Source organism: Chiloscyllium punctatum, chromosome 47, assembly GCF_047496795.1.
Source record: "Chiloscyllium punctatum isolate Juve2018m chromosome 47, sChiPun1.3, whole genome shotgun sequence".
In the NCBI taxonomy this organism is placed as follows: Eukaryota; Metazoa; Chordata; class Chondrichthyes; order Orectolobiformes; family Hemiscylliidae; genus Chiloscyllium; species Chiloscyllium punctatum.
Genome location: NC_092785.1, coordinates 58056230 through 58070505, shown reverse-complemented (window position 1 = coordinate 58070505; position 14276 = coordinate 58056230).

The window sequence follows — 14276 nt, the reverse complement described above, 5'->3', positions numbered from 1 at the left end:
CAGAACGGAAACAGACCCGTTAGTCCAATCTGTTCACTCCGATCAGATATCAGTCCCATTTGCCAGCATTTGGCCAATATCCCTCCTCTCAGATACTTTTTTAAATGTGCGATTGTAACCGCCTTCAGCACTTCCTCTGACAGCACTTTTTGTACACACACCACTCTCTGTGTGAAACATTTACCTTCAGGTCCCTTCTAAATCATTCACCCTCTCCCCTTCAACCTATGCCCTCTTGTTCTGGACTCCCCTATCCTTGGGAGCAGAACGTGGCTGTTCAGAATATCCATGCCTCTGATGATTATATAAACGTCCACAATGTCACCCTTCAGCCTCTGACACTCCAGGGGGAAACACCTCAACCTAATCAACCTCTCCCGACAGCTCAAACCTCCAGTCCTGGAACATCCGTGTAAGTCATTTCTGCAGAAAACCAAGTTGTATGCAGTATTCTTAAAGTGGCTTCATCAACATCCTGTACAAATACAACATACCACCACAACTCCTTTTCTCAATGCTCTGACTGATTAAGGCAAATGTTCCAAATGTGTTCAGCACCACACAATATACCTGCGACTCCACTTTCAAGGAACAATGTACCTGCAGCCCTATGCCCCGTTGTTTCACAACATGCCCCAGGACCTGACCATGAAGTATATAACGTCTGCCCTGATTTGCCTTCCCAAAGTGCCAAACCTCATATTGATCTAAACTAAACTTCATCTGTCCATCCTTGCCCCTTTGTCCCATCTAATTGTGATCTTGTTGTACTCTGAGATAATCTACTACACCACCTTTCTGATGTCAACTGTATACTTACTAACTATGGCCCCTATATTCACATCTAAATCCTTTACATAAATGATGAAATGCAGTGAACTCAGTACTGATTCTTACAGCACACTGCTGCTCACAAGCCTCCAGTCTGAAAAATATCCCTCTTCCTTCAAGCCATTTGTTACTAGCTTCTGTATCCCATGTGACTGAAACTTACTAATCTGTCTACCAATCAGAATGAAATACTAGCTATGAAGAGAGGCTGAGTAAGTTCGGTTTATTTTCACTAGATAGAAGGAGATTGAAGGGGGACAGATTAAGGTTTTCAAAATCATGAAGGGTATAGCCAGGGTGGATAGAGACAAGCTTTTTCCCAGGTTGAAGGATTCAGTAACGAGAGGTCGTGCTTTCAAAGTGAGAGGTGGATTATTTAAGGGGTATACACGCGGTAAGTACCTCACACAGAGAGTGGTGGACATTTGGAATGTGTTGCCTGCAGAGGTGGTAGAGGCAGGCACGGTAGATTCATTTAAGATGCGTCTGGACAGATACATGAGTAGGTGGGGAGCAGAGGGATACAGGTGCTTAGGAATTGACCAACAGATTTAGACAGTACATTTGGATCGACTCAGGCTTGGAGGGCGAAGGGCCTGTTCCTGGGCTTTAAATTTTCTTTGCTCTTTTTTCTTTAAATGAACACCTTGCTGAAGTCCATATAGACAATGTCTACCAAACTGCCTTCATCAAACTTCTTTGTCACCTCTTCAAAAAACTCAACCAAATTAATGAGAGATGATTTCCCATGCAGAAAGCTACATTGTCTACCCCAATCAGCCCTTGCCTTCCCAAATGTATGTAAATCGTGTCCCTCAGAATCCCCTCCAACAACTTACCCACCACTGACATCAGGCTCACCGGTCTATAGTTCCCTGGCTTTTGGGGTCACTGCTTCCTTTTCCTGCCCCACTCCTCCACTGCTCACAACAAATATTAAATGTAACCAGGTTGGTGATATGGCCGATGATATCGGTCTCAGACTGGGTCAGGGTCAGTGTTAGGAACAAGTCAGGCTAGTATCTTTAATCTGCTCAAACAACACGTTTAAGATCCAGAGCAATGTAACTCAAACTATGATGGAAAGATGAATGGAAAGATGTTTGGGTATTCCAATTATATAATCAATGTTTCCCTTTCTAAAAATGCTGACACACACACACACACACACACACAAAATGACACACACACACTTACACACGCACAGACACGCACACACTGACACACACACTCACACACACTCACCCACTGACACACACACACTGACATACACAGATACACTGACACACACACACAGACACACACACACTGAGAGACACACAGACAAACACTCACACAGACACATACACACTGACACACACACACAATGACACGTACACTGACACACACACTGACTCACACACACACACACACACACTGACACACACTGACACACACACAGACACACACACACCGACACACACACACAAACACACACACAGACACAACCACACAGACACACACACACTGACACACACACACTGACACACACACACAGACACACACACTCACACACACACTCACTGACACACACAGACGCACACACAGACACGCACACACTGACACACACAAACACTGACACACACACTCACACAAACTCACCCACTGACACACACACACAGACACACACACAGAAACACACACTGACACACACAGACACACTGACACACTCACACACAGACACACACACTGAGAGACACACAGACAAACACACACACAGACACATACACACTGACACACACACAATGATACACACACTGACACACACACGCGCTGACACACACACAGAGACAACCACACACACACAGACACACACACTGACACACACACACAGACACACACATAGGCACACACACTGACACACACACACACACACTGACACACACACTGACACACACATACACACTGACACACACACACAGACACACACACACTCACTGACACACACTGACGCACACACACACTGACACACACACACTGACACACACACACGCTGACACACACACAGACACACATACACTGACACACAGACACACACACACACTGGCAAACACACACATACACACATACACAGAGACACACACACGCAGATACACACACTGACACACACACACTGACACACACACACACTGACACACGGACAGACACACACACACTGACACACACACTCACACACACACCCTTACACACACACACACACACACTGAGACACACACACAGACAAACACACACTGACACACACACAATGACACACACACTGACCCACACACACTGACTCACACACACACAGACTCACACACACACACTGACACACACACACTGACACACACACTGACACACACACAGACACACACACACAGACACACACACACTCACTGACACACACACTGACGCACACACACACTGACACACACACACTGACACACACACACGCTGACACACACACAGACACACATACACTGACACACAGACACACACACACACTGGCAAACACACACATACACACATACACAGAGACACACACACGCAGATACACACACTCACACACACACACTCACACACACACTGACACACACACACACTGACACACGGACAGACACACGCACACTGACACACACACACTGACACACACACTCACACACACACCCTTACACACACACAGACACACACACACTGATACACACACACAGACAAACACACACTGACACACACACAATGACACACACACTGACCCACACACACTGACTCACACTCACACACACTGACTCACACACACACTGACACACACACACTGACACACACACACTGACACACACACTGACACACACACTGACACACACACTGACACACACACAAACTGACACACACACACTCACAAACACACACACACACTGACACACACACACACTGACACACACACAGACACACACCCACTGACACACACACCCACTGACACACACACACACTGACACACACACACACTGGCGCACACACACACTGACGCACACACACACTGATACACACACACTGACACATACACAGAACCACGCACACAGACACACACACACTGACACACACACACAAACTCACAGACACACACACACTGACACACACACTGACACACAGACACTGACACACACAGATACACACACACAGACACAACCACACAGACACACACACACACTGACACACACACACACTGACACACACACTCACACACACACTCACTGACACACACACACACAGACGCACACATACACTGACACACATACAGACACGCACACACTGACACACACAAACACTGACACACACAATCACACACACTCACCCACTGACACACACACAGACATACACACTGACACACAGACACACTGACACACTCACACACAGACACACACACACTGAGAGACACACAGACAAACACACACACACTGACACACACACAATGATACACACACTGACTCACACAGACACTGACACACACACACAGACACACACACTGACACACACACACTGACACACACACAAACTGATACACACACACTCACAAACACACACACACTGACACACATACACACTGACACACACACTCACTGACACACACACAGACACACACACACTGACACACATACACACTGACACACACACTCACTGACACACACACACTGACACACATACACACTGACACACACACTCACAAACACACACACACTGACACACATACACACTGACACACACACTCACTGACACACACACAGACACACACACACTGACACACACCCACTTACACACACGCACACTGACGCACACACACACTGACGCACACACACACTGATACGACACACACACAGAACCATGCACACAGACACACACACACACTGATACAGACACAGACACACACACGAACTCACAGACACACACACACTGACACACACACAGACACACACACACTGACACACAGACACTGACACACACAGATACACAAACACAGACACACACACAGACACACACACAGACACACACACAGACACACACACACTGACACACACGCACTGACACACGCACACAGACACACACACACTAATAAACACACACAGGCACACAAACACAGACACACACACACGGACACACACACAGACACACACACACACTGACATACTCACACTGACATACACACACACACTGACACCCACACAGGCACACACACTGACACACACATACACACTGACACACACACACACAGACACACACACACAAAAACACACACAGACACACACACACTCACTGACACACACACTGACGCACACACACACTTACACACACGCACACTGACACACACACTGACACACACACTCACACACACACCCTTACACACACACACACACACACTGAGACACACACACAGACAAACACACACTGACACACACACAATGACACACACACTGACCCACACACACTGACTCACACACACACACTGACTCACACACACACTGACACACACACACTGACACACACACAGACACACACACACACAGACACACACACACTCACTGACACACACTGACGCACACACACACTGACACACACACTGACACACACACACGCTGACACACACACAGACACACATACACTGACACACAGACACACACACACACTGGCAAACACACACATACACAGAGACACACACACGCAGATACACACACTGACACACACACACTCACACACACACTGACACACACACACACTGACACACGGACAGACACACGCACACTGACACACACACACTGACACACACACTCACACACACACCCTTACACACACACAGACACACACACACTGAGACACACACACAGACAAACACACACTGACACACACACAATGACACACACACTGACCCACACACACTGACTCACACACACACACTGACACACACACACTGACACACACACAAACTGACACACACACAAACTGACACACACACAAACTGACACACACACACACTGACACACACACAAACTGACACACACACACTCACAAACACACACACACACTGACACACACACACACAGACACACACACACAGACACACACACACTGACACACACCCACTGACACACACACACACTGGCGCACACACACACTGACGCACACACACACTGATACACACACACTGACACATACACAGAACCACGCACACAGACACACACACACTGACACAGACACAGACACACACACAAACTCACAGACACACACACACTGACACACACACAGACACACACACACTGACACACAGACACTGACACACACAGATACACACACACAGACACAACCACACAGACACACACACACACTGACACACACACACACAGACACACACACTCACACATACACTCACTGACACACAGACACAGATGCACACACACACTGACACACACACACACTGACACACACAAACACTGACACACACAATCACACACACTCACCCACTGACACACACACAGACATACACACTGACACACTGACACACTCACACACAGACACACACACACTGAGAGACACACAGACAAACACACACACACAGACACATGCACACTGACACACACACAATGATACACACACTGACACACACACTGACTCACACACACGCGCTGACACACACACAGACACAACCACACACACACAGATACACACACACACACACTGATACAGACACAGACACACACACAAACTCACAGACACACACACACTGACACACACACAGACCCACACACACTGACTCACACACACACACTGACACACACACACTGACACACACACAAACTGACACACACACAAACTGACACACACACAAACTGACACACACACACACTGACACACACACAAACTGACACACACACACTCACAAACACACACACACACTGACACACACACACACACTGACTCACACACACACTGACACACACACACTGACACACACACAGACACACACACACACAGACACACACACACTCACTGACACACACTGACGCACACACACACTGACACACACACTGACACACACACACGCTGACACACACACAGACACACATACACTGACACACAGACACACACACACACTGGCAAACACACACATACACAGAGACACACACACGCAGATACACACACTGACACACACACACTCACACACACACTGACACACACACACACTGACACACGGACAGACACACGCACACTGACACACACACACTGACACACACACTCACACACACACCCTTACACACACACAGACACACACACACTGAGACACACACACAGACAAACACACACTGACACACACACAATGACACACACACTGACCCACACACACTGACTCACACACACACACTGACACACACACACTGACACACACACAAACTGACACACACACAAACTGACACACACACAAACTGACACACACACACACTGACACACACACAAACTGACACACACACACTCACAAACACACACACACACTGACACACACACACACAGACACACACACACAGACACACACACACTGACACACACCCACTGACACACACACACACTGGCGCACACACACACTGACGCACACACACACTGATACACACACACTGACACATACACAGAACCACGCACACAGACACACACACACTGACACAGACACAGACACACACACAAACTCACAGACACACACACACTGACACACACACAGACACACACACACTGACACACAGACACTGACACACACAGATACACACACACAGACACAACCACACAGACACACACACACACTGACACACACACACACAGACACACACACTCACACATACACTCACTGACACACAGACACAGATGCACACACACACTGACACACACACACACTGACACACACAAACACTGACACACACAATCACACACACTCACCCACTGACACACACACAGACATACACACTGACACACTGACACACTCACACACAGACACACACACACTGAGAGACACACAGACAAACACACACACACAGACACATGCACACTGACACACACACAATGATACACACACTGACACACACACTGACTCACACACACGCGCTGACACACACACAGACACAACCACACACACACAGATACACACACACACACACTGATACAGACACAGACACACACACAAACTCACAGACACACACACACTGACACACACACAGACCCACACACACTGACTCACACACACACACTGACACACACACACTGACACACACACAAACTGACACACACACAAACTGACACACACACAAACTGACACACACACACACTGACACACACACAAACTGACACACACACACTCACAAACACACACACACACTGACACACACACACACAGACACACACACACAGACACACACACACTGACACACACCCACTGACACACACACACACTGGCGCACACACACACTGACGCACACACACACTGATACACACACACTGACACATACACAGAACCACGCACACAGACACACACACACTGACACAGACACAGACACACACACAAACTCACAGACACACACACACTGACACACACACAGACACACACACACTGACACACAGACACTGACACACACAGATACACACACACAGACACAACCACACAGACACACACACACACTGACACACACACACACAGACACACACACTCACACATACACTCACTGACACACAGACACAGATGCACACACACACTGACACACACACACACTGACACACACAAACACTGACACACACAATCACACACACTCACCCACTGACACACACACAGACATACACACTGACACACTGACACACTCACACACAGACACACACACACTGAGAGACACACAGACAAACACACACACACAGACACATGCACACTGACACACACACAATGATACACACACTGACACACACACTGACTCACACACACGCGCTGACACACACACAGACACAACCACACACACACAGATACACACACACACACACAGACACACACACTGACACACAGACACAGACACATACACAGGCACACACACTGACACACACACAGACACACACTGACACACACACATGCACACCCACTGACACACACATACACACTGACACACACACACAGACACAGACACACAAAAACACACACAGACACACACACACTCACTGACACACACACACTGACACACAGACACACACACACACACACACACTGGCACACACACACATACACACTGGCACACAGACACACACACGCAGATACACACACTGGCACACACACACACACACACACACTGACACACGGACAGACACACGCACACTGACACACACACACACTGACACACACACTCACACACACACACTCACACACACACAGACACACACACACTGAGACACACACTCACACACACACACTTACACACACACAGACACACACACACTGAGACACACACACAGACAAACACACACTGACACACACACAATGACACACACACTGACCCACACACACTGACTCACACACACACACTGACTCACACAGACACTGACACACACACACAGACACACACACTGACACACACACACTGACACACACACAAACTGATACACACACACTCACAAACACACACACACACACACTGACACACATACACACTGACACACACACTCACTGACACACACACAGACACACACACACTGACACACACCCACTTACACACACGCACACTGACGCACACACACACTGATACGACACACACACAGAACCATGCACACAGACACACACACACACACACTGATACAGACACAGACACACACACGAACTCACAGACACACACACACTGACACACACACAGACACGCACACACTGACACACAGACACTGACACACACAGATACACAAACACAGACACACACACAGACACACACACAGACACACACACAGACACACACGCACTGACACACACGCACTGACACACACACACAGACACACACACACACTAATAAACACACACAGGCACACACACAGACACACACACACGGACACACACACAGACACACACACACACTGACATACTCACACTGACATACACACACACACTGACACCCACACAGGCACACACACTGACACACACATACACACTGACACACACACACACAGACACACACACACTCACTGACACACACACTGACGCACACACACACTGACACACACACTGACACACACACACGCTGACACACACACAGACACACATACACTGACACACAGACACACACACACACACACTGGCACACACACACATACACACAGACACACACACACGCAGATACACACACTGGCACACACACACTCACACACACACTGACACACACACACTGACACACGGACAGACACACGCACACTGACACACACACTGACACACACACTCATACACACACCCTTACACACACACAGACACACACACACACTGAGACACACACACAGACAAACACACAATGAGACACACACAATGACACACACACTGACCCACACACACTGACTCACACACACACTGACAGACACACACAGACACACACACTGACACACACACAAACTGACACACACACAGACACACATACACACTGACACACACAAACACTGACACACACACACTGACACACACCCACTTACACACACACACACTGACGCACACACACACTGACGCACACACACACTGATACGACACACACAGAACCATGCACACAGACACACACACACACTGATACAGACACAGACACACACACAAACTCACAGACACACACACACTGACACACACACAGACACACACACACTGACACACAGACACTGACACACACAGATACACAAACACAGACACACACACACACACACAGACACACACACACTGACACACACGCACTGACACACACACACAGACACACACACACTAATAAACACACACAGGCACACACACAGACACACACACACGGACACACACACAGACACACACACACACTGACATACTCACACTGACATACACACACACACTGACACACACACATACACTGACACACACACACCGACACACACAGACACACACGCACAGACACACACACACACAGACACACATACACAAACACACACAGACACACACACACTGAAACACAAATACACATACACACACACACACACGCACATATACACACACACACACTGACACACACACACACACACACACACACACACACACAATGACACACACAATTTTAACTTGAAAGAACTTGGTCCAAATATTATTGGAACTCATGACACAGGAAAAATTGTGAGATTGTCCAAAACGTTATTCTGCTTCTGAAGATATTGTACTCACACAAGCTGCTAACAATGGGATTTCATCCTGGGAGAGTTTGGATTTGGCTGAATTCCCTTTGCTTTAGGCAGTGAGTAGATTCCAGTGAATTCTGGTTCGGGATCATCCAAAGGGTAGTACGGTGGTGAGCACTGCTACCTCACAGCACCAGGGACTTGGGTTCGATTCCAGCCTTGGGTTACTGTCTGTGTGGAGTTTGCACATTCTCCCCTTTCCTGTGTGAACTTCTAATGGGTGATCCAGTTTCCTACCACAAACTGTGTAGGTTCGGTGGATTGGTCATGCTAAATTGTCTGTAGTGTTCAGGGATTTCTCGTTTATGTGCATTAGTCAGGGGTAAATATAGGGAAATGGGTTGGGAAGGTTGGTATGGACGTGTTGGTTTGAAGGGCCTGTTTCAACACTGCAGGGATTCCATAAAAATAAGAATGATAACGATGACTGTAGATTTTTTTTAGCTCGCACACATTGTTGTGATGAGGAACAATGAAGGAGAGAGAGTGCAATAGGCCATTCCTTCTCAGGCAGATTACATTTTCTCCCTCTCTGAGTTGAATCACACAGTAATGTCATCCTCTCCCAAACTGGACCATGTGAGGTCTCCTTGTACATTGTCCAAACTATGTCTCCATCACATTCTCTGTTCCATGTAGGTGCATCATTGCTGCTGTCATACACAGAGCCATACCCTTAGCAGAAAATGGTCTTGGTCAATTTGAAATATGTTTACATGGCCCTGCTTCATTAAAAAATAAAGTGTTTAATTTATTCAGAATACCTGTGTTAAAATGAATGCATTTTTTCAAGAAATACAGAAATTGCTGGAAAAGCACGCCAGGTCTGTCAGCATCCAGATGCCTTTTACATGCAGTAGTTGGACCAGCCTCCATCACTTCCTCTAGCAGCTCATTCCATACGCACACCACCCTCTGTGTGAAAAGGTGCCCTTTAGGCCTCATCAAAACTCTTCCCCTCTCACTTCAAACAATCCTCTATATTTCTTGACACCCCTAACCTGGGGAAAAACCCCTGATTACTCACCCTACCCGTGACCATTTTGATTTTATAAACCCTTTACTGCTGCGAAATGTGACCCCAATCAACACGACTGGCTGTTCTTTCATCCTGCGCCTAAATTCTGAAATGCAATACTGACACCTCTTCCTTCTCCATCAAGTCACAGTTCTCAATCCATTTGAATCAGTTTGTTCAGATGTATCCTGAGAAACTTCTGTGGGCTTTACACCTGGACCTTTGTGCCCGGAGGTAGGGACACTAGCACCAATCAGCAATACCCATAAAGCTGTAACAGTATTCTCCTGTGTGTTTGCTCATCAGACTGTTCTGACATGCTGGGACATACCTCTGCAAGAGGCAGGACTTGAATCCAGGCCTTCTAGCCCAGAGATAGGAACAATACCACACAAGTTCAGGAATTGGAATCAAATCCAGAGCACTGACTGAGTGGCAGGGACACTACCCACTGCACTACCATACACAGATTTTGGGACATATTTTAGTGCTCGCTTTCAGCTCAGTATGGATTTATTATAATCAGAACTGAAAAATGTGTTGCTGGTAAACCACAGCAGGTCAGGCAGCATCCAAGGAGCAGGAGAATCGACGTTTCGGGCATAAGCCCTTCTTCAGGAATGAGGCTGGTGTGCCAAGCAGGCTAAGATAAAAGGTAGGGAGGAGGGACTTGGGAGAGGGGCATTGGGAATGCGATAGGTGGAAGGAGGTTAAGGTGAGGGTGATAGGGCGGAGAGGGGGTGGGGGTGGAGATGTAGGGAAGAGGATTGCAGGTCAAGAAGGTGTTGCTGAATCTGAGGGTTGGGACTGATATAAGGTGGGTTGAGGGGAAATGAGGAAGCTGGAGAAATCCGCATTCATCCCTTGTGGTTGGAGGGTTCATAGGTGGAAGATGAGGTGCTCTTCCTCCAGGCATCTTGTTGCCATGGTCTGGCGATGGAGGAGGCCAAGGACCTGCATGTCCTTGGCGGAGTGGGAGGGGGAGTTAAAGTGGTGAGCCACGGGGCAGTTGGGTCGGTTGGTCCGGGTGTCCCAGAGGTGTTCTCTGAAACGTTCCGCAAATAGGCGGTCTGTCTCCCAATGTAGAGGAGGCCACATTGGGTGCAGCGGATGCAGTAAATGATGTGTGTGGGGCTGCATGTGAATTTGTGACGGATATGGAAGGATCCCTTGGGGCCTTGGAGGGAAGTGAGGGGGGAGGGGTGGGTGCAAGTTTTGCATTTCTTGCGGTTGCAGGGGAATTTGCCGGGAGTGGAGGTTGGGTTGGTGGGGCGTGTGGACCTGACGAGGGAGGGGGGATGGAGTGGTTTTTCCAGAACGCTGATAGTGGAGGGGAGGGAAATATATCCCTGGTGGTGGGGTCCCTTTGGAGCTGGCGAAAATGACGAAGGTTGATCCAATGTATCCGGAGGTTGGTGGGGTGGTATGTGAGGACTAATGGGGTTCTGTTCTGGAGGTGATTGGAGGCGCGGGGTTCAAGGGCAGAGGTGCGGGAAGTGGAGGAGATGTGGTGGAGAGTATCGTCAACTACGGCTGAGGGGAAGTTGCGGTCTTTGAAGAAGGAGGCCATCTGGGTTCTTCGGTATTGGAACTGGTCCTCCTGGGAGCAGTTGCAGCCCAGGCGAAGGAATTGGGAATATGGGATGGAGCGTTTACAGGGGCCAGGGTGGGCGGAGGTGTAATCTAGGTAACTGTGGGAGTCGGTCGGTTTATAGAAAATGTCCGTGTTGAGTCGGTCGCCCGAGATAGAAATGGAGAGGTCTAGGAAGGGGAGGGAGGATTCTGCGACAGTCCAGGTGAATTTGAGGTGGAAGGTGTTAGTAAAGTGGATGAACTGTTCAACTGCCTCGTGGGAGCATGATGTAGCGCTGATACAGTCATCGATGTAATGGAGGAAAAGGTGTGGTGTGGTGCCAGTGTAGCTGCGATAGGCCAATGTCCGGCCTAATACCCTCACCTTGACCTTCTTCCAACT